The sequence below is a fragment of the Pristiophorus japonicus genome, chromosome 3 (assembly GCF_044704955.1).
Source record: "Pristiophorus japonicus isolate sPriJap1 chromosome 3, sPriJap1.hap1, whole genome shotgun sequence".
In the NCBI taxonomy this organism is placed as follows: domain Eukaryota; kingdom Metazoa; phylum Chordata; class Chondrichthyes; family Pristiophoridae; genus Pristiophorus; species Pristiophorus japonicus.
The window spans coordinates 158,355,717-158,374,595 of NC_091979.1; the positions used below are offsets into that span (position 1 = coordinate 158,355,717).

At 45.5% G+C, this 18,879-nt stretch overlaps 1 protein-coding gene across 1 annotated transcript in view; it reads left to right on the forward strand.

The window, feature by feature from the left end:
* The window catches only part of kcnh3 (potassium voltage-gated channel, subfamily H (eag-related), member 3), a 939,094-nt gene that overhangs the window by 450,058 nt on the left and 470,157 nt on the right, over positions 1 to 18,879 (forward strand). The window lies entirely within an intron of this gene.

Sequence of the window (18,879 nt, forward strand, 5' to 3'; positions counted from 1 at the left end):
GGGGTTTGTGTTGATTTCCTCTTGTTGATTTGACTTGTATTTTACATTTCCTTTCCTTGGGTTGTTTTATTCAAGAAAAGTAGAATACAGCACATTAAATTTCCAATCCATAAAAACTGCACAATTATCCACCAACACACCGTATGGCATTGTGTTGCATATTTATGGGTATTACAGACATTTCCAATATTCTTTCTTTAATGTCACTTGGCAGTAGGCACAGGAAGCAATAAATTCATGGGTCCTGAGTTTAATTGACCTAAAGACATTTGTTTGATGAAAATTCTGTAAAAAAGCTGGTATGTGGAAAGGACAGTAAAGAACTCCCTGTAAAATTCCAATTGTTACAGGTTTTAAGAGCTTCTTAGTTGTAAATTGTCCTGTAATAAAAACCTTGAAATTGTTTTCCTTTAAATAAATATCTGTTTTGAGAATAACTAGCAGTATTTTTCTCAGTTGTGCATAAAATTTTAAAGTTACACACACAAACCATTGGGCCCAAATTTCCCCAAGAGTTGCCCCATTTTTTTTTGGAGAAAGTAGCTTTTTTTGGAGTAACTTAAAAATCGCAAATTTCCCCATTTAACTTGCTCCAATGTAAGTCAGTTAGTTAGGGTTTTTTCTAGTTTAGTTTGTTCTCTCCAAAAGTGGGTGTGACAAGCCACTTACGCCTCTTCTGGCCATAGAAGCAAATTTGGCCAGCTGAAAGTTACTCAAAACTAACTTAGGCCAAGGTATGTGGCCACTTTTGTAGGCACAGAAAAACCTTACCTACATTTAAGAAATCAGCGCAGGTAGCCATAGATTGGGTGGGGGTGGAGGTGAGTTAGAGGATTCTAAAGCACTAAAGACCTTCACAACATCAGCACAACATCACAACATCTTCAGCATAACAGCTGCACACATCATCAAAAATAAATGAAAGACAAATCAGCTACTGAAATTAGAGCAGTCCTACCTTGCAGAACGCACCAGCTAGCCCTGCCACCAGGGCAGACATGCATGACTGTAGGGGTGAGGGAATTCTACTTTTTACAGTTGGCCCTAAATGTTGCGTGGTCCTAATGGAGCATGATTCAGTTTTGATGCAAAATATCTTTTATTGGAAATTTTACAGTGCACTTCAACGACAACAACAACGACAACAACAGCAACAACAGCAAAGAAAGGCTGCACCCATCCCTCATCCACATTTCGGGGAAAGTGCACTTCCTCATAGGGTCGGTGATGGTGGTGGGGGGGGCTTAGGGGCCCGGCTTGGGTCTGACCGGTGGCTGGTGCGTGGATTGAAGTGGGAGTGGCATTTGAGTATCCGGCCTTTGTGCCCTTATTGCAGAAGCTAGCTCCCTCATGGCATCTGCCATCGTTTGCACACCCTCTGAAATGCCCACCCTCACTTCCTGTCTTAGTGCAGAGATTTCACCCGACAATGTCGCGACCTCATCACGCACCTCACTGACGGCCGCCACGAGTGATCTTGTGAGGGCATTGGTCTCCTCACCCAATGACACAACCTGATTAACCTCTGCTGAGGGCTGCATCTCAGGAGAGACTGGTCGGCTTCTTCATCCCCTTGCCATGGGTCTGCCTCGTGGCACCCCTCCAGTGCGAGGCGCAGGCTGGGATGGTGGGGTACTGGGTGTCCCAAGGTGCATTTCCCGACCGCCACTGGGACCCGCGACCTCGGAAGTTGTGAACCCATGGAATGTTGCCGAGGAGCTCATGGAGGGTTCTGGCAGCATGATTCCCTGTGCTATGTCCTGATCCATATCGTGGTCAGCATTCTCCCGAGCACACATTTCCATGGACCCCTTCTTCCCCACCCGCCTTGGTCTGGATCCTCTGGTGGATCTTCAGGATCTTGAGGAGTGTCTTCTTCTTCTGCAAAATACAACAGAACAGTCAAATGGTTAACAGTACAGGAGGAGCAGGATGGATGGCATGAATAGTCTCACGCGTAGCATGCCAGTCAGCAGGTTGATTTGAAGGGCTACTATGCATTTTAATGATTCACCCTCACCATCGCTGTGGGTCCAGCTTGTGCAGAGCTGATTCTTTGTCTGCCGGTGCGACTCAGCAAGGAGCAACCCTCTGTTCCAGGGGTGAGAGTTGGTGCAGATTTGGCAGGCCTCCTCTTGTTCTAGTTCTCTCCCTTTTGTTGTGGGCCAATTTCTTCTGCAAAGATGAAAATATTAATTTTCAGACATGGTACGTTTCTGATGGGTGGGACACATACAGATGGTCACATTTTCCACTGCAATTCAATTTAAAGATGAAGATACTACTTACACTCACTATTTGACCAACGTCCTACCATTTCTTCTTGCACTGGTTTCCAGATCTTGCGGTGTTGACCCCAGCGGAGAATTCTTCTGCAATGAGGTTCCATCTTTTTCTCATTTCCTTGGGTGAAACTTTTGATGGACCACTCTTGCTGATATCCAGCTCCAGCCATTTCTCCTCAATTACAGTCACTAATTTCTCCACTTCCTCATGGAGGAAATTCTTTGTTCGTCTTGCGCCATTCGTCTATTGGACTCAAACGCAGGTAATATTCAAAAATCACACTTCACACCTTTCTTCCACCTATCCAGCACTCCTTTCCACTCCCTCAGCAACACAAAAATCAATATTCAAACCTCACCTTTATATATGCTCCATTACCAATGATTCTGAGGATGCTCTCCCTTTAATTGGCTGATTGCCAAGCTTCTTATTGCACTGCGCATGCACGCAAGCTGAACCGCCCATTCACTTGCTCAAACGGTCATGCGTCCCACTGCCGACACTCCACAAAACGCTGGGCCCAAGCCCCACCCGCTTGCCGGTCGCGCTGATCAAGCACGGCCGAAGCTCCACCCCGCCCCCCAGGCTCTGCAGCGCCACGCCGATGGATCCGGATGACAAGGGAGCGGCAAAATTTAAAGGTAAATTTTTGGTGCTTTTTTTCCCCCACGAAGTTGGCGCACCACATCGAATTACGCCGCTCTAAGCGGTTGGGGAAATTTGGGACCAATAATTCTGTGGTTGGGAATTTCTGTTGCTACGTGTCACAAAAATAATGGCCCTGAAATTCCGATGTCCCGGGTCCGTACGAAGTTCCTACGGACCCAGGAAGGCATCGGAAAAGCCGGGTTTCAGCGTGCAATGCGCATGTGCTGAAAACTGGCTTTCCCGATCTGTCAAGTTTCTGGCTTGACAGATCTCGTGCATATCGGGAGCAAGGACATTTGCAGGGCAAGATTTCTGATATTTACGAATATCTTGCCCTGCAAATGTCCTTTAAAATCTTGCGCCTGAAAAAGCAGGCATATAGCCTACTTTTACAGACGCAAGTATTTAAAAATACATAAAAACATTAAAAATAAATTAAACACATATGAAAAAATACTTTATTGTTAAAAACCCTCCCCACTACGGTAAGTTTATTTTAAGGCATTGTTAAAAAAAGTCGGTAAAATATTATTTTTTATAAGAACTTTAATTTAAATTATTCTTAAATATGTTGTGTATTTTTCTATTTTTTATTGATTTTGTGTGTGTTTGGTGGGGGGGAGGTTTCTCATTCATACTAATGAGAACTCCAACTTATGGAGTTCCCATTATTATGAATGAGAAAATACTGTACCTTGATTGGCTGCCCAGAGCCATGTGACTACAGCTCCAGCCCTGCGCACGTCCCAACATGGACGCATTCCGATGCGTAGGAGTGAAGGCCTCAGGCTCGTAAATTCGAGCGGGCGCAGCAGCAACAGGTAAGTGCGCAGTTTTTTTACCTTTTTTTTAATTTTGCCCATGGGAAAACCTCTAGCGGAATTTCAGGCCCAATATGAACCTTCTTTAAACTTGTAATTCCTTCAACTTTGATCGCTAGTTTTAACCACTAAAATTGGGTCCTGTGTTCAATATTTAATATTGGATAACTAGTCACATGGTTTAAGGAAAACATGGCAATGTGTAATGATCTCCGCAATGTCAAGGGAAGAACGTTTAAAGGAGCAGAGTCTGCTTAAAAACATGTTTGAAAAAGCTTTAAGTTTGGGAAGGAGAAATTCAGCGCAGTATCTTTTTCATCACATTGACATCACATGCAAGCTTCACAGTGCCGTCTTTCAAGGCAATTTATATCATAGTTAGTTGTTTGTAAACAAACAAAACAACTTTCACTTGTTGCTAAGAAACAAGGCTTGTGTTGGAGTGCACTCTGGGTGCAGGTAATAATTTACTCACTTTGACAGTCAATGATCTCTGCATGTTGCAATATCGCTGTAAAATGGGTAAGATTTCGATGCAACATAGAAGAAAGAACAACAATCTGTGTCGCTGATAGAGAAATTTGTACTCATCCATCCGGTTTCATAGATCGGTGCAGCAGGAATATAAATGACATCTCCCTGTTGCTGTAACGCCAGAGGACATGTGAAAGTACAGGACTCGGAAAGTCTCTGCAGTCTATCAAGAAAATTGCAAAAACTTAATGTCCCTCAATCATCACTTCCTCAAATATTTATCTAATTCTCTTTTACTTTTTTTTAGTTGAACTATAAGACTATATCCTTGGTCTACATTTATGAAAAAGGCACTCCATTAACAGATATTACAATATTAGTCAGTACAATATGGCTATTTAATGTAATTTTGCCTCCAATGCATAATTTACATAAGAACATAAGAAATAAGAGCAGGAGTAAGCCATTTGGCCCCTCGAGCCTGCTTCGCCATTCATTAAGATCATGGCTGATCTAATCATGGACTCAGCTTCACTTCCCTGCCTGCTCCCCATAACCCTTGACTTCATTATCTTTCAAAAATCTGTCTATCTCCGCCTTAAATATATTCAATGATCCAGCCTCCACAGCTCTCTGGTGCAGAGAATTCCACAGATTTATAACCCTCTGAGAGAAGAAATTCCTCCTCATCTCAGTTTTAAATGGGGCTAACCCTTATTCTGAAACTGTGCCCCCTAGTTCTAGATTCCCTTATGAGTGGAAACATCCTCTCTGCATCTAGCTTTCTCATTATCTTATATGTTTCAATAAGATCACCTCTCATTCTTCTAAACTCCAATGAGAATAGGCCCAACCTACTCAACCTTTCTTCATAAGTCAAACCCTTCATCTCAGGAATCAACCTAGTGAACCTTCTCTGAACTGCCTCTAATGCAAGTATATCCCTTCTTAAATAAGGAGACCAAAACTGTATGCAGTACTCCAAGTCAGCATGGATTTATGACAGGGAAATCCTGCTTGACAAATCTTCTAGAATTTTTTGGAGAGGTAACTAGTAGAGTGGACAAGGGAGAACCGGTGGATGTGGTGTATTTGGACTTTCAAAAGGCTTTTGACAAGGTCCCACACAAGAGATTGGTGTGCAAAATTAAAGCACATGGTATTAGGGGTAATGTACTGACGTGGATAGAGAACTGGTTGGCAGACAGGAAGCAGAGAGTAGGGATAAACAGGTCCTTTTTAGAATGGCAGGCAGTGACGAGTGGGGTGCCTCAGGGCTCAGTGCTGGGACCCCCAGCTATTTACAATATACATTAATGATTTGAATGAGGGAATTGAGTGCAATATCTCCAAGTTTGCAGATGACATTAAGCTGGGTGGCAGTGTGAGCTGTGATAAGGACGCAAAAATGCTGCAGATTGACTTGGACAGGTTAGGTGAGTGGGCAAACGGGTGGCAGATACAGTATAATGTGGATAAATGTAAGGTTATCCACTTTGGTGGCAAAAACACGAAGGCAGAATATTATCTGAATGGCGGCAGATTAGGAAAAGGAGAGGTACAACGAGACCTGGGTGTCATGGTACATCAGTCATTGAAAGTTGGCATGCAGGTACAGCAGGTGGTGAAGAAAGCAAATGATATGTTGGCCTTCATAGCTAGGGGATTTGTATACAGGAGCAGGGAGGTCTTACTGCAGTTGTACAGGGCCTTAGTGAGGTCTCACCTGGAATATTGTGTTCAGTTTTGATCTCTTAATCTGAGGAAGGACGTTCTTGCTATTGAGGGAGTGCAGCGAAGGTTCACGAGACTGATTCCCGGGATGGCAGGACTGACATATGAGGAGAGGCTGGATCGACTGGGCCTATATTCACTGGAGTTTAGAAGGATGAGAGGGGATCTCATAGAAACATATAAAATTCTGATGGGACTGGACAGGTTAGATACAGGTAGAATGTTCCCAATGTTGGGGAAGTCCAGAACCAGGGGACATAGCCTAAGGATAAAGGGTAAGCCATTTAGGACTGAGCTGAGGAGAAACTTCTTCACTCAGAGAGTTGTTAACCTGTGCAATTCCCTACTGCAGAGAGTTGTTGATGCCAGTTCATTGAATATATTCAAGGGGGAGTTAGATATGGCCCTTATGGCTAAAGGGATCAAGGGATATGGAGAGAAAGCAGGAAAGGGGTACTGAGGTGAATGATCAGCCATGATCTTATTGAATGGCGGTGCAGGCTCGAAGGGCCAGATGGGCCTACTCCTGCACCTATTTTCTTTATTTCTAGGTGTGGCCTCACCAATACCCTATACAGTTGTAGCAGGACATCTCTGCTTTTATACTCCATCTCCCTTGAAATAAATACCAACATTCCATTTGTCACTTGACGGATGTTAGTTTGAGACCAGTAACGCTGTGGAAAATAGAACAAAAAGTACAGTATTTTATCCTTCAGTTCCATGATGCGATTGCTATTTGCATCAGGAATAACATTCTTTGACCTGACAAAAACAGTACTTTTGCTTCCTTCAAGACACCAATATTCAAGAACTTTTACCTGTGCTACACAAGAGCAAGTGTTTTTGCAACTTTGGAAAAAGTCAATCAAATGGGGAGGTATACTGAAATAATGTCAGCTGTGGAATCCTCTGCCGTGCACCTGCTCCCAGCATTTCCCACTTTATTCTTCACTATGGAGTTCTTAAAAAGTCATTACCTCTGATAGTTTATACTCATCAACTATAAATAGTGGTTTAAATCTCAATAATATTCAAATTGTGAAGAAATAACTCGGTTGTCCAATTTGAATATTATTGAGATTTAAACCAATATGTTATAGTTTGAGTATTATTAACTCTTCAGGATCTTTGTAGTATTTCCAACCTAGGTCACAAATGAACACGATTGAAAATTACTTAATTGTTTCTAATCATCCTAGTTCTGAATATAATTTGTGTTTTTGAGTTGTTTTTAATTCTCTGCCATTAATTTACAAAGTACAGGTTATACAAATTGTAGAACTTGAGCAATAATAACATAACATGCCTGAAGGAGCAAAGTAAGTAAAGTGCTGAAAGGGTTAATCCCACAGTTGTTTGTCCTGCATTTGTGTGACAGAAACATAGAAACATAGAAAATAGGTGCAGGAGTAGGCCATTTGGCCCTTCAAGCCTGCACCGCCATTCAAGAAGATCATGGCTGATCATTCACCTCAGTACCCCTTTCCTGCTTTCTCTCCATACCCCTTGATCCCTTTAGCCGTAAGGGCCATATCCAACTCCCTCTTGAATATATCTAACGAACTGGCATCAACAACTCTCTGCGGTAGAGAATTCCACAGGTTAACAACTCTCTGAGTGAAGAAGTTTCTCCTCATCTCGGTCCTAAATGGCTTACCCCTTATCCTTAGACTGTGACCCCTGGTTCTGGACTTCCCCAACATCGGGAACATTCTTCCAGTCCAGTCAGATGTGTCCATCTAACGTGTCCAGTTCCGTCAGAATTTTATATGTTTCTATGAGATCCCCTCTCATTCTTCTAAACTCCAGTGAATACAGGCCCAGTCGATCCAACCTCTCCTCATATGTCAGTCCCGCCATCCCGGAAATCAATCTGGTGAACCTTCACTGCACTCCCTCAATAGCAAGAACGTCCTTCCTCAGATTAGAAGACCAAAATTGAACACAATATTCCAGGTGAGGCCTCATCAAGGCCCTGTACAACTGCAATAAGACCTCCCTGCTCCTATACTCAAATCCCTTAGCTATGAAGGCCAACATGCCATTTAGCTTCTTCACCGCCTGCTGTACCTGCATGCCAACTTTCAATGACTGATGTACCATGACACCCAGGTCTTGTTGCACCTCCCCTTTTTCTAATCTGCCGCCATTCAGATAATATTCTGCCTTCATGTTTTTGCCACCAAAGTGGATAACCTCACATTTATCCACATTATACTGCACCTGCCATGCATTTGCCCACTCACCTAACCTGTCCAAGTCACCCTGCAGCCTCTTAGCATCCTCCTCGCAGCTCACCCCACCACCCAGCTTAGTATCATCTGCAAACTTGGAGATATTACACTCAATTCCTTCATCTAAATCATTAATGTATATTGTAAAAAGCTGGGGTCCCAGCACTGAGCCCTGCAGTACCCCACTAGTCACTGCCTGCCTTTCTGAGACGGACCCATTTATCCCTACTCTCTGCTTCCTGTATGCCAACCAGTTCTCTATCCATGTCAGAACATTACTCCCAAAACCATGTGCTTTAATTTTGCACACTAATCTCTTGTGTGGAACCTTGTCAAAAGCCTTTTGAAAGTCCAAATACACCACATTTACTCCCTTGTCCACTTTACTAGTTACATCCTCAAAAAATTCCAGAAGATTTGTCAAGCATGATTTCCCTTTCATTAATCCATGCTGACTTGGACTGATTCTGTCACTACTTTCCAAATGTGCTGCTATTTCATCTTTAATAATTGATTCCAACATTTTCCCCACTACTGATGTCAAGTTAACCGGTCTATAATTCCCCATTTTCTCTATCCCTCCTTTTTTTAAAAGTGGTGTTACATTAGCTACACTCCAGTCCATAGGAACTGATCCAGAGTCGATAGACTGTTGGAAAATGATCACCAATGCATCCACTATTTCTAGGGCCTCTTCCTTAAGTACTCTGGGATGCAGACTATCATGCCCTGGAGATTTATCAGCCTTCAATCCCATCAATTTCCCTAACACAATTTCCTGACTAATAAGGATTTTCTTCAGTTCCTCCTTCTCACTAGACCCTCAGTCCCCTAGTATTTCCGGAAGATTATATGTATCTTCCTTCGTGAAGGCAGAACCAAAGTATTTGTTCAATTCGTCTGCCATTTCCTTTGTTCCCATTATAAATTCTCCTGATTCTCACTGCAAGGGACCTACATTTGTTTTCACTAATCTTTTTCTCAGGAATGAGTCTCATTAATGTACTTCCTATCGTTTCACTCCGGTCTGGAAGCTAATCCACCTGGATTGAAGTAGATGATGAATTCCAGTTTGATAATTGAATGGTTATTGAATTTACCAGTGCTGTCCGTTCAAAGCTCACTTCACACTGCATAATCAGAATATTGGCACAGAGGCTATTGATACAACATGCAGAAGATTTTTGTCTTTATCGAGTGTTAAGCATCGTCTGGGCAGAGGGCAGAGAGGAAAGTCGCGCGGGGAGGGTTTCATGCTGGCAACAGAGTCTGGCTGATTGTCTTTCCATTTAAGTTAATGGAAGGAAAGTCAGGCAGGCGCTGTCACCCACCTCTCTTGTGCTCCGCCCACCCAGGCAGTAAAGAGGAAAATCTGCCACCATTTTGTTTTCTCATGAAATCCTTTCAGCGGGAGTACAGTTTTCTGGTTCATAGGTTTTAGTCACTACACAGAGATGCTGATTTGGTAACTGATGCTTGTTGGAACTCAGTAACCTTGACCTGGATCTTGAGCTAAACAAAATATTCTTAATCATAGAGCACTCATCGTTAACATATGTTGTACTTGTCTGACAACCAGTGTTGGATGAGCAGATATTTCCTCCAATTAAATATTGGGAAGACCAAAGCCATTATTTTCAGTCCCCACCATTAACTCGTTGGCTGCATATAGTGATACCACTAATCCCGGCTAGCATGGAGATGATTGGATAATTCCCCCATCTATCACGTCTGGGGACTGCACAGCTGTAAGAGACTGGAATTGATTTTACGCACATATTTTGTATGTAACTATCCTCCAATCACTGCATTTTGCTAGATAAATCACCTTGCTTTTATCAGGAGATGTTACTATAGTTTCGGTCATGTTTGCTGTATTTTGTAGGAACTTTATTTTAAATAGACTCTGTAGACTGCTGTAATGCACTGAATAAATAGAATCACATGGAATATGCAGCATAGAAACACGCCATTCTCCCCAACCAGTCCATGTCGGCATTAATGCTCCTCTCGAGCCTCCTCCCATCCTTCCTCATCTAACTCTATCAGCATAACTCTCTATTCCCTTCTCCCTCATTTTCTTATCTAGCCTCCCCTTTAATGATCTATACTATTCGCCTCAATCACTGCATGTAGTAACGAATTCCACATTCTCACCACTCTCGGCTTATGCGTCTTACGTGTCAGCTGTGGCTCAGTGGGTAGTACACTCATCGCTGGAATCAGAAGGTTGTGGGTTCAAGTCCCACTCCAGAGACTTGAGCACATACGTCTAGACAAACACTCCAGTTTAGTGCTGAGGGAATGCTGCATTGTTGGAGGTGCCATCTTTCAGATGAGACGTTAAACCAAGGGCCTGTCTGCTCTCTCTCAGGTGGATGTGAAAGATTCCAAGGTATTATTTCGAAGAAGAGCAGGTGAGCTATCTCTGAGGTCCCGGCCAATATATATCCCTCAACTACCATAACAAAAAGCAGATTATCTGCTCATTGTCACATTACTGTTTGCGGGAGCTTGCTGTGCGCAAATTGGCCGCTGCAATTCCTACATTACAACAGTGACTACACTCCATAAAGTACTTCATTGACTGTAAAGTGCTTTGAGATGTTCGGTAGTCATAAAAGGCGCTATATAAAATTATTTTTTCTCTCTGGGTAAAGAAGTTTCTTCTGAATTCCCTATTTGATTTCTTGGTAATTATCTTATATGATGACCTCTAGTTTTGCTCTTCCCCACAAGTGGAAACATTCTCACTGTGTCTACTCTATCAAAACCTTTCATAATTTTAAAGACCTGCATGAGGTCACCACTCAGCCTTCTCTTTTCAAGAGAAAAGAGACCCAGCCTGTTCATCCTTTCCTGATAGGTATAACCTCGCATTTCTGACTTTGTTAGCTGAGTAAATAGACTTGTTTGCTGTAAGATGGACTGTTTGCTGTAAGTCTTGCCATTAGGCCCACTCTGCCACCAACTCGTTGGCTGAGTCAGTGCAACTCATTGACTGACACATTGGTGTCAATAGGCACTGTGAACTCGGTTCCCATGCCACTGACTCCATCGCCACTGTCTGAGGCTGAACCAGACCACTTGCAACATTGGTGATGTGTTTGGCCCTAAGCTAAGCTTCTGATCCCATATCTTCTCCATCACCAAGACTGCCTACATCCACCTCCATAACATTGCCCATCTTTGGCCCTATCTCAGGTCACCTGCTGCTGAAATTCCAATCCATGTCTTTGTTACTTTGAGACTTGACTATTCCAATGCTTTCAAGGCTGACCTCCCACCTTGCACCCTCTGTAAACTTGAGTCCCATTAATCCATCACCCCTGTGCTTGCTGACTTATATTGTCCCAGTCAGGAAACATCCCGATCTTAAAATCCTCATCCTTGCTTTCAAATCCCTCATGACCTTACCCCTTCCTATCTCTGTAACTTCCTCCAGCCCTACAACCTTCCAAGATCTCTGCATTCCTCCAATTCTGGCCGCTAGCATCCCGATTTTAATTGCTCCACCATTAGTGGCCGTGCCTTCAGCTACCTACGCACTAAGCTCTGGAATTCCCTCCCTAAACATCTCCAGCTCTCTACCTCTCTCTCCTCCTTTAAGACACTCCTAAATCCTATCTCTTTGACCATGATTTTGGTCACTTGTCCCAATATCTCCTTTTGTACCTTGGTGTCAATTTTTTGTTTTCTAATGTTCCTGTGAAGCGCCTTGGGACATTTTACTATGTTGAAAGTACTATATAAATACAAGTTGTTGTAAATGTTATAGGTGAAGCCTTTTTTCTGTGAAAACAAGCTTCGTAAATATGGGGCAGATTTTGCTCTTTAATGCTGTTGCATACAACAGTGCCTGGTTGGAGCAGAGAGCAAAATCAAGCCCACAATCTCCATGCACAGGTAACATTATGAAATTTTACATTTCCTTGGAAGCTCAATTCCTAGAATGGTCAAACTAACCTGCTTTGAGAACTCTAAATCTTTTGCTGATCATTGGCCACTTGGAATGTTTGCACTGCAGTAAGTACAATATTTGTTTCGGAACAACATTTCAGAATGCAGTTCAGTCCTAATTTTGTTTTGTTCTTTCAAAAGTTATTTTTTTCTCTGCGGTGTGATTCTGCAGGTGCTGGCAAGCCTCTTGAACATCTCTCAAATGGCCATTCTTAAATCAGCAAAGTCACAAATTACAACCTTTGTGACTGTGACAAAGGCAAACTATCCCTCCTTGTCCTTCTTGACTTGTCTGCAGCTTTTGACATGGTTGACCACTCTATCCTTCCCCAACGCCTCTCCACCATCATCCAACTGGGTGAGAGTGCACTCGCCTGGCTCCATTCTTATCTATCTAATTGTAGCCAGAAAATCACCTGCAACAGCTTCTCTTCCCATCCCCGCATATTTACCTCTTGTGTTCCCCCAATGATCTATCGTTGGCCCCCTCCTATTTTTCATCCACATCTACCTTGGCAATATCATCCCAAAACACAGCGTCAGTTTCCACATGTATGCTGATGACAACCAGCTCTAACTCACTGCCACTTCTTTCAATTCTAAGTTGTCAAACTGTTTGTCCGACATCCAATTCTGGATGAGCAGAAATTTTCTCCAGCTTAATATTGGGAAGACTGAAGCCATTGTTTTTGGCCCCCGCCACAAACTCCATTCCTTAGTCACTGACTCCATCCCTCTCCCCAACTTCTGTCTGAGGCTGAACCAGACTGTCAGCAACCTTGGGGGCTGAAATTGCCATCCGCCCCGTTTCGAATGAACTGAAAAATTAGCGCGAGTACTGATGGGGTGGGGAATAGACCGAAATTGCTCACTTTTCTCTTTAAAAATCAACGGGGCGGTGTTGGGGGTGGCAGAGGAACGGAGGCGATTCGGGAGCGGGACGGAAGGTGGCCAGTATCATCAGCGGTGCGCTGAGCACGTCAGCATGACGCAGGCATGACGTGTTGCACTGACGCATAGCAACGTCCCTCCCCTTCACTTAAAGGCCTTAAAGAGGGGGGCAATTTCCCCCCTCCTCCCCCGGTGTCATATTTGACCCTGAAATTAGATTCCAACATAACGAAGACCACCTATTTCCACCTCCGTAACATCGCCTGTCTCCGCCCTTGTCTTAGCTCGTCCGCTGCTGAAGCTCTCATCCATGCTTTGCTTACCTCCAGACTGGTCTATTCCAACGCACTCCTGGCTGGCCTCCCACATTCTACCCTCTGTAAACTTGAGGTCATCCAAAACTCGGCTGCCCATGTCCTAACTCGCAACAAGTCCCGTTCGCCCATCAGCCCTGTGCTTGCTGACCTGCATTGGCTCCCGGTGAAGCAACGTCTCAATTTCAAAATTCTCATATTTGTTTACAAATCCTTCCATGGCCTCGCCCCTCCCTTATCTCTGTAATCTCCTCCATAGAAACATAGAAAACAGGTGCAGGAGTAGGCCATTCGGCTCTTCGAGCCTGCACCACCATTCAATAAGACCATGGCTGATCATTCATCTCAGTACCCCTTTCCTGCTTTCTCTCCATACCCCTTGATCCCTTTAGCCGTAAGGGCCATATCTAACTCCCTCTTGAATATATCCAATGAACTGGCATCAACAACTCTCTGCGGCAGGGAATTCCACAGGTTAACAACTCTCTGAGTGAAGAAGTTTCTCCTCATCTCAGTCCTAAATGGCCTGCCCCTTATCCTAAGACTGTATCCCCTGGTTCTGGACTTCCCCAACATCGGGAACATTCCGCCCGCATCTAACCTGTCCAGTCCCCTCAGAATCTTACATGTTTCTATGAGATCCCCTCTCATCCTTCTAAACTCCAGTGCATAAAGGCCCAGTTGATCCAGTCTCTCCTCATATGTCAGTCCAGCCATCCCTGGAATCAGTCTGGTGAACCTTCGCTGCACTCCCTCAATAGCAAGAACGTCCTTCCTCAGATTAGGAGACCAAAACTGAACACAATATTCCAGGTGGGGCCTCACCAAGGCCCTGTACAACTGCAGTAAGACTTCCCTGCTCCTATACTCAAATCCCCTTGCTATGAAGGCCAACATGCCATTTGCCTTCTTCACCACCTGCTGTACCTGCATGCCAACTTTCAATGACTGATGAACCATGACACCCAGGTCTCGCTGCACCTCCCCTTTTCCTAATCTGCCGCCATTCAGATAATATTCTGCCTTCGTGTTTTTGCCCCCAAAGTGGATAACCTCACATTTATCCACATTATACTGCATCTGCCATGTATTTGCCCATTCGCCTAACCTGTCCAAGTCACCATGCAGCCTCTTAGCGTCCTCCTCACAGCTCACACCGCCACCCAGTTTAGTGTCATCTGCAAACTTGGAGATATTACACTCAATTCCATTATCTAAATCATCAATATATATTGTAAAGAGCTAGGGTCCCAGCACCGAGCCCTGCAGCACTCCACTAGTCACTGCCTGCCATTCTGAAAAGGACCCATTTATCCCGACTCTCTGCTTCCTGTCTGCCAATCAGTTCTCTATCCACATCAGTACATTACCCCCAATACCATGTGCTTTGATTTGCACACCAATCTCTTGTGTGGGACCTTGTCAAAAGCCTTTTGAAAGTCCAAATACACCACATCCACTGGTTCTCCCTTGTCCACTCTACTAATTACATCCTCAAAAAATTTCAGAAGATTTGTCAAGCATGATTTCCCCTTCGTAAATCCATGCTGACCTGGACCGATCCTATCACTGCTTTCCAAATGTGCTGCTATTTCATCCTTAATGATTGATTCCAACATTTTCCCCACTACTGATATCAGGCTAACCAGTCTATAATTACCCGTTTTCTCTCTCCCTCCTTTTTTAAAAAGTGGTGTTACATTAGCAACCCTCCAGTCCATAGGAACTGATCCAGAGTCGATAGGCTGCTGGAAAATGATCACCAATGCATCCACTATTTCTAGGACCACTTCCTTAACTACTCTGGGATGTAGACTATCAGGCGCTGGGGATTTATCGGCCTTCAATCCCGTCAATTTCCCTATCACAATTTCCAGTCCCACAACCCCCGAGATGTCTGCACTCCTCTAATTCTCATCTCTCTGATTATAATCGCTCAACCATTGGTGGCCATGCCTTCTGTTGCCTCGGCCCTAACCTCTGGAATTCCCTGCCTAAACCTCTCCGCCTCCCTTTCTTCCTTCAAGATGCTACTTAAAACATACCTCTTTGAACAAGCTTTTGGTCACAGTCTTGATTTTTCCTTATGTGGCTCAGTGTCAAACTTTTAATCTCGTAATACTCTTGTGAAGCGGCTTGGGACGTTTAACTACGTTAAAGGCGCTATATAAATACAGGTTGTTGTTATTGTTGTAAAAATGTGAGCCTGGAGATTGAGGGTCAAAGGCTATATCCGACTGCAAGGGTATCACAGACAAGCCTGGTCCAACCCTCACTCAATATCTACACATGTACAATGTCACGAGGCAGGTTGGGAAAACTTTATTTCCCAGCTCCTAGCTCAGGAGTGCTGTGCCCAAATGTAGTGTCCCATCTGTTATCTCAGCTCGGATTAGATGATCCAAGGATTGAACCAGGGACCAGGGACCTTCGGTTGGTGGGTGGTGGGTGGCGGGAGGATTGTTCTGTGCAACAACACTGATCCATGAAACTATCTCTCACTTGGTTTTATTAGATAATTTAGACACTTTATGTTAATTACATTATTTGAATTTCACAGACACCATTGTAAAAATAGAAATTAAAAGAGCTAAAACAATATTATTAACATTTCAATTTAAACAGGTGGAAGGGATAAAGAAAAAGAGAACATGAATTTATGACATATTCTTGTAATTAATTTTCTCAAGTGAATGTCAGTGAAAAGGTCAGAATGGTTGAATTATTTGATGATGTTGCTATTTTTAATTCAGAAGGAAGCGTGACTTGTGCTTAAATATCTGTGCGTTTAGTGTTGCTAGTTTATTTCTAAATTCGCATGACTAAGCATTTATGCCTACAAGGCCTTCAAATGATCAATGGAACATGAAAGCATTTGCGCAGTGTATTAGCTTTTTAGTTGATGTAACTGGGTAGTAACAAAGGGTAAAAATGTCTCTGGTCATTAAGTATAGTAACATTTAAGTGTGAAGATTTCGGGGTAAAAATTCATCTGGGCCTGATAAGCGCAAGTCCAAACCAAGAGGCTCAAGGATCGATGGTCCTCGGGCCTCGTCTGCATCCTTAGGGTGAGCTGCCACTGCTGGTCACGTCTCCAGAGGCAGCTCACCCAATGGGGCAAACCAATTTTGGCCTGCCTGCCTCGCTAACAACGGTTAACCTTAATCAGGCACTCCACGGCAGCGTACAAAAAGTCAGATCCGGGCGCCGAAATGCGTCCCGAACCCGAAAGCGCGCAGAGTCTCGAAAAGATACTCGTGATCCACCCTGTCAAACGCCTTCTCCTGGTCTAGGGAAAGGAAGGCGACTGACAGACCAGCCTCCTGGGAATGGTGGACCATGTCCCGGACCAGATGGGTGTTGTCGTGGATTGTCCGGCCCGGGACCGTGTAGGACTGGTCAGGTGGATCATGTGGTCCAGCACAGCGCCAAGGTGAGTAGACATAGCCCTGGCAAAAATTTTGTCATCCGTACTGAAGAGGGAGACCAGGCGCCAGTTCTTAAGTAGGCGGAGATCGCCCTTCTTAGGCAACAGGATGTTGACTGTCAAGGGAGGGGCATCTCCCCGGTCACCAGACTTTCCCCCAGGACCCACGCGTAGTTGCCCCCCAGGACATCCCAGAACACCCTGTGTAACTCCATAGTCAGCCCGTCCAGCTCTGGGGACTTTCCCCTCGAGAGCTGGTCGAGAGCACCGGTCAGCTCTGCCAAGCCTAGCGGAGCGTCCAGATTTTCGGTGCCCTCCGGGCCGACCTTCGGCAGGTCCTCCCACAAAACTCTGCACGCTTCCTCACTGGACGGATCGGGAGAGAACAGAGCTCTGTAATAGTCTCGGGCCCCGTTACTGATGCCCTCTGGATCCGAGACCAGAGATCCGTCATCGGCCAGCAGCGTCAAGAGCTGCTTACGGACACCTTGTCTTTTTTCCAGCGAGTAGAAGGGGGAGCCGCGGTCCAGGTCCCGGAGGAACCAGATCCGCGACCTGACAAACGCGCCTTGGGACCCGACAAGCTGTAAGTCCTTCAGCGCGGCCTTCTTCTCTTCATACACCGTTCGCCGGGCCGGATCCTCGATGACTTGACCGAGACGGGACTCCAGGTCGAGCACCTCCTTCTCCAGGCGCCTCACCCTGGCCTCCCACTTCTTGGTCGACCCCTTTGCGTACTCTTGACAGAAGAGACAGACTTGAGCCTTGCCCACATCCCACAATAACCTCGAGGGGGAGCCCCCTGCTTCCTTCTCCAGTCGGAGCAGAACCGACGGAACGAATCCCAGGACCGCTCGTCCTCCAGCAGCAGGATGTTAAAGTGCTAGTACGCGGACCTCACCCACACGCGGAGCGAAGCAAGCTCCGCCCACACCAGGTGGTGGTCCGAGCACGGCGCCAGCCGCATGGAAGTCGCCGGAACACAGGAGACATACGCCCGGAATATATACAGGCGGTCGATTCTGGACCATCCTCTTCCAGGTCTCACCCAAGTGAAGGCGCTGGAGTCGAGATGGAAGTTTCATAAGATGTCCACCAAGTCGAAGGACCCGACCAGGTCCCTCAGCTTCTCCATCGCCGTCATGCTTTGCCGGGCACTGGAGCAGTCCCTCGCCTTGAGGGTGCAGTTAAAATCCCCCCCCCCCCAAACCCCGAGGACAATGCAGTCGCCGACATCGATGGAGCCTAAAAGAGTGGAGACTTCTTCGAAGAAGCGCATTTGCTGCGGGCCGGGCTGGGGCGGGGGGCGTACACATTCACTAAATAGAGCGGCACGTCCCCCAGGCGAACCGTGACATGGAGCAAGTGGCCTGGCACAGCCTCCTCGACCCCCAAGATCTCCGACTGAAAATGTGGGGCCAGCAAGATAGCCACCCCACAAGAAATGGCAGTGAGGTGGCTCATGCGGACCTCTCCTTGCCATTCCAGGAGCCAGGTGGCCTCGTCTCCCAGAACGGTGTGGGTTTCTTGCAGGAAGCAGAAGCAGAAGCAGAAGCGAAACATTGTGAAATCTACGGCGGCCTCACTGCCGCCATTGATGTTGAGGCTAGCTATGGTTATCTTCATGACGAGAGCATAGTGCAACCTCTAATAATCCTACTGTGGGGAGGGAGCAGAGTCGTTTAATGGCCTCCACACTCTCAGCAACCCAGCGAGGAACGTTTTGAGCTGGCTCAGCTCAAGATTATCTTTTTTTGGGTCAGGCCCTGTCCGTGCCTATGGTTTTGACAATGGCGCGGACGGACCTGATGAGCAACGCCGCCTCGGACCATTTGTCCAGGGCCAGCTGGGCTCTATTGCGGCGACCCTAGCATTCTGCCATAAAATGCTAGAGTTCCTTGGCAGGAATGAGGGGGTATTCAGCAGCGGGCACTAGGAGATCCATTGCCTCATTGATGATGGAATCTAAATCCTCTCCCGCGCCCACCACCAAGCCCGCGTCCTCCTCCGGGAGGTCGCCACCAGCAGCCGGTCCGTCGACCACACAGGGTACGGTGAACGGCCCGGCCACACCATCCGGCCCTACC